This window comes from Oncorhynchus kisutch, linkage group LG30 (assembly GCF_002021735.2).
Source record: "Oncorhynchus kisutch isolate 150728-3 linkage group LG30, Okis_V2, whole genome shotgun sequence".
Lineage (NCBI taxonomy): Eukaryota > Metazoa > Chordata > Actinopteri > Salmoniformes > Salmonidae > Oncorhynchus > Oncorhynchus kisutch.
In genome coordinates this window covers 39751941-39757854 of record NC_034203.2, presented here as the reverse complement: position 1 = coordinate 39757854, position 5914 = coordinate 39751941, and positions in this window count along the sequence as shown.

The following is a 5914-nucleotide window of genomic DNA, read 5'->3' as shown; positions in this document are numbered from 1 at the left end:
TTTCTACCTTTTTGTGTACATATTTATTAAGGATCACCATTTAGTTCTGCCAAGGCAGCAGCTACTCTTCCTGGAGTCCAGCAACATTAAGGTAGTTTATATACAACAAAAATACACTGCTCAAAAAAATAAAGGGATCACTTAAACAATACAATGTAACTCCAAGTCGATCACACTTCTGTGAAATCAAACTGTCCACTCAGGAAGCAACACTGATTGACAATAAATTTCACATGCTGTTGTGCAAATGGAATAGACAACAGGTGGAAATTATAGGCAATTAGCAAGACACCCCCAATAAAGGAGTGGTTCTGCAGGTGGTGACAACAGACCACTTCTCAGTTCCTATGCTTCCTGGCTGATGTTTTGGTCACTTGAATGCTGGCGGTGCTTTCACTCTAGTGGTAGCATGAGACGGAGTCCACAACCCACACAACTGGCTCAGATAGTGCAGCTCATCCAGGATGGCACATCAATGCGAGCTGTGGCAAGAAGGTTTGCTGTGTCTGTCAGCATAGTGTCCAGAGCATGGAGGCGCTACCAGCGCCAGTACATCAGGAGACGTGGAGGAGGCCGTAGGAGGGCAACAACCCAGCAGCAGGACGGCTACCTCCGCCTTTGTGCAAGGAGGATCAGGAGGAGCACTGCCAGAGCCCTGCAAAATGACCTCCAGCAGGCCACAAATGTGCATGTGTCTGCTCAAACGGTCAGAAACAGACTCCATGAGGGTGGTATGAGGGCCCGACGTCAACAGGTGGGGGTTGTGCTTACAGCCCAACACCGTGCAGGACATTTGGCATTTGCCATAGAACACCAAGATTGGCAAATTCCCCACTGGCGCCCTGTGCTCTTCACAGATGAAAGCAGGTTCACACTGAGCACGTGACAGATGTGACAGAGTCTGGAGACGCCGTGGAGAACATTCTGCTGCCTGCAACATCCTCCAGCATGACCGGTTTGGCGGTGGGTCAGTCATGGTGTGGGGTGGCATTTCTTTGGGGGGCCGCACAGCCCTCCATGTGCTCGCCAGAGGTAGCCTGACTGCCATTAGGTACCGAGATGAGATCCTCAGACCCCTTGTGAGACCATATGCTGGTGCGGTTGGCCCTGGGTTCCTCCTAATGCAAGACAATGCTAGACCTCATGTGGCTGGAGTGTGTCAGCAGTTCCTGCAAGAGGAAGGCATTGATGCTATGGACTGGCCCGCCCATTCCCCAGATCTGAATCCAATTGAGCACATCTGGGACATCATGTCTCGCTCCATCCACCAACGCCACGTTGCACCACAGACTGTCCAGGAGTTGGCGGATGCTTTAGTCCAGGTCTGGGAGGAGATCCCTCAGGAGACCATCCGCCACCTCATCAGGAGCATGCCCAGGCGTTGTAGGGAGGTCATACAGGCACGTGGAGGCCACACACACTACTGAGCCTCATTTTGACTTGTTTTAAGGACATTACATCAAAGTTGGATTAACCTGTAGTGTGGTTTTCCACTTTAATTTTGAGTGTGACTCCAAATCCAGACCTCCATGGGTTGATACATTTGATTTCCATTGATAATTTTTGTGTGATTTTGTTGTCAGCACATTCAACTATGTAAAGAAAGTATTTAATAAGAATATTTCATTAATTCAGATCTAGGATGTGTTATTTTAGTGTTCCCTTTATTTTTTTGAGCAGTGTATATTACATGACATACATTTCATGTCACTTTTCACAACAGGTAGTGTTTGCCCTCAGGCCACTACTCTACTACCACATACCTGCGTAGGATACATCACTGTGAAGAGAAAGACATTCATACATTATCCATAATTATGCATTTCTGTATAGTACAGATCAGGGACCCATAATCCTGTTACCTGATTTACATTTTTGGGGAAAACGTTGCATAAAACAGGGAGATTTTACCGTAATTCTGTTACGAAACGTTGCATAAACAGGGAGAATTTACCGTAATTCTGTTACCAAACGTTGCATAAAACAGGGAGATTTTACCGTAATTCTGTTACGAAACGTTGCATAAACAGGGAGAATTTACCGTAATTCTGTTACGAAACGTTGCATAAAACAGGGAGATTTTACCGTAATTCTGTTACGAAACGTTGCATAAACAGGGAGAATTTACCGTAATTCTGTTACCAAACGTTGCGCAGTTCTTCCAGTAAATGTTTTTATGAAATATTTGTTCAAAGTAGTCCTTGTGCATAGAGTTGTATGGTTTGTTAAACTTTTAAATCAATGGTTTTTGTGTGGCGTCTATTTTAAAAGTGTGAAATTAGATTTGAAAAACGATGTAAATACTTTTCATTTGATACCAGAATGTTTTCTTTCTTTATATTTTTTATTAACTAGGCAAGTAAGTTACAATGACGGCCTACACTGGCCAAACCCTTACGACGCTGGGCCAATTGTGCACCACCCTATGGGACTCCCAATCATGGCCGGTTGTGATTACAGCCTGGAATTGAACCAGTGTCTGTGGTGACGCCTCTAGCACTGAGATGCAGTGCCTTAGACTGCTGCGCCACTCGGGAGCACTGGGACCTCATACATCCCACACAAAATGGGTTGTGAACTAATTTGTAAATTTTAGCCATTCATTCACCCATGTCTTCTGGTTCATGGTTTGCTTGTAAAATACACCTTGTCCACTAGAGGGCTGTCTTTTACCACTTAGAACCCTCAGTAGGTTGGTTGTCATAGAGACAAAGCTCAGAAGCCATTTGGTTGCTCCTGAAATGGCACCCTATTCCCCATATAGTCAACTACTTATGACCAGAGCCCTATTTATTTTAACAATCTTTTTTTTAACTAGGCAAGTCCGTAAATAACAAATTCTTATTTACAATGACGGTTTACCGCGGCCAAATCCAAACGTGGACGACGCTGGGCTAATTGTGCGCCTCCTTATGGGACTCCCAAATCCGTCCGGTTGTGATTACAGCCTGGATTCAAACCAGGGTCTGTGGTGACGCCTCTAGCACTGAGATGCAGTGTCTTACACCGTTGCGCCACTCGGGAGCACTGTGACATCAGACATCCCGTTGCTCTCATGAAAAATGGGTTGTGAACTAATTAGTATATTTTAGCCATTCATTCACTCATGTCTTTCCTGTCATTACTAGTCATGACTCGACCAATCGGGGATTGTCATTGGCTGATAATGGCAGCCAACTTGTCATTGCAGCCATTCCTGGACTCCCCTTTTCTACTGCACCGTTATAATTGAAATCATAGTACCATGATGGTCTTCTTGTTCACTACCAGTCATAGGCAATTAATGTACCATTTTTCCAAGACAACCCCTTTCAACATCTAGGCAACATTCTGTAACCTGAGGCGCTGATAAATTCTCCATGTTGTTGAATGTCTTCCATGCTGTTACATGGCTCCCTCTGGGGCTGAAAAATGGCATCTGATTGACACTCATGCAGTCTTTTATCACGTTAGGCCTGCAGTACAGAGTGTCAGGTCTGGACACTTACCGTTTTACCCAAAAACCCTGCCTGAGAAAAATACTGCTGTTTTGTGAAATGACATCCTAGAGAGAAGCTATAGGAGTCATCAGAAGAGAGACCGTGGAATCTGAAAGCCTTCGGTTACCTTCCACACAACAACTAATCAGTCAAATATCAAGAGGTTTGGCTCATCTGATGAAATTGTAAGTTTGCTAATGTGTCTGGATACTGAAAGAATTTGGCATGTTTGAGTAGATGTTAACAGTCAGATGGGTGCGAGAGTAGGCTAGAGGGGTGCGAGAGTAGGCTAGAGGGGTGCGAGAGTAGACTAGAGGGGTGCGAGACAATTAACTGAGAAAGGGACATGGGGTTGATTTGGCTGCGTTTACATCAATCAACTCAGATTTTTTGCCAATAATTGGGAAAATATCAGGATTAGGCTTCCTGTGTAAACAGCCTTTGTGCTGCAGTATGTTTGTGGATGAACAGGAGAAAATACTGACTTGTGAAGATTCTCATTCCCAGACACATCCGCCCAAATGCGCAGAGAGCCTGGTGGACCAGAGAGTCAAACTTGGCCTTCGTTAGCCAGTACAGAGAGCCGGGAGAAACTCCCAGCGCATACCGTAAGGCACTGGTTTAAACCAATTATCTCCCACAACACCTTCCCCTAACCCTCCCCGTACGCTAGCACACCACAAGCACAGAGCCACGCCTCACAGTCTTGTGATTCGCTAAAATTAAATTCCTATTAGAGTTCTATGGTCACGCACACCAAGGCCAACTTTTGATTGGTTGATATCCCAGGCCTATATGCACTGTGCACAATAGCCTGAGGATGAGGTTAGTGAAGATGCAGAAACATGGAGATGCATATCACCCTCCCATGCAATATATGTTATTGTTAGTGAACCTCGATTAGCATCACATAACGCATCACGACATGTTTATGATTATCACCATTTCCCCAACAGGGTGTAAAAAGCACGGAGTCACAAAGAATAATAGGAAAGAGTAGTAAATTATTTATTTCTACTTTGGGAAGTAAATGACCACTCGACTGAAGCTAGATCAGCTAGCTGAAGATATTTTTATTTTAACTTGGCAAGTAGGTTAAGAACAAATTCTTATTTACAATGACAGCCTAGGAACAGTGGGTTAACTGCCTTGTTCAGGGGGCAGAATGACAGATGTTTACCTTGTCAGCTCGGGGTTCAATCTAGCGACCTTTCTGTTACTGGTCCAACATTCTAACCACGGCTACCTGCCGCCCCAATATATCCATACTGTTGATGATGACCCCCTGGGTAAAAACTGATTGAATTAACACTGTTTCAATGTCATTTCAACAACAACAACAACAAATCAATGTGACAACGTTGAATCAATGTGGAAAACTGATTGGATTTGCAAAAAGTCATCAACGTCAGGGAGTTTTTGTATTTTTTTGTGTGTGTGCTTTTCACACACTTTATAATGAGGGGGGAAATGGTAACCATGCTCATGTTACTGTAGCTTCAATTTATGTATTACTGCAGTGTTCTCAAGATAAGTATGGGGTTATGGGGGATGACTTTGTTCTCGCCCCCATTTATCTTCACCAGCGATCGATCGCTTCGTTTGTGCGGTCCTCTCTTGATGAAGATAATATTTTTTTGCCGCTGATCTTTCTGTCTTCTCAAGGACTGTATTGAACCATGTGTATGAGAGAAATAATGGACATCTGTCTACTCCTTCTTCCCTGTTATTGACTCAGTGCTTTAATCACACTGTTTTTATAATGAGGGGAATGGGGAAGAAGTCCGGACAACATAGTTGTAGGTGCAGGAGAATAGAAGATGAGATGTTTGATGTCTCGGGGCTCTTTTCAATCCGCGTTGTGGGAGTTCAGATTTACAACGTGATTGAAAATGTAATGTTCCAGATTTTAACGGAGACTGCATTCACGGTAAACGCTGCGCATGTCGGCTCAGTCGAAAATTACCTTTACATTTCTATTGTGGAATCTGTAACGCTTCAGGTTCACAGACTGAATAGAGCCCTTAATTGTGGTTGGAAATGGTGACGTCATCAACACTGAGTGGCAGAATGGTTTTACTCTCTTCATTCCTATGTTCCTCTTTATCCAGAGGCATATATGGAGATTATGTACATAGATACATACAGTATATATAATGTGTATATACTTTATGTACATACACTGTGTTTTGCTGTTCATGTTGGAGAGGGTGCGCTCCAAACACCCCCGATCTCGTCAACAGATGTCCCATTTTGAGTTTGTGTTTTATGTAACCACATGGAGGGGTTGTCAAGCTCTGTGCTCTTGGATAGCTTATGTAAATGTTTGATCACAAATTGATATAGCATCTGCTTCTCACACTTTTTTTCAAATGTGTATATAAAGAAATAGTTCGTTTTTATAAAGCACTTTGAATATTGAAAGGCCACATGCA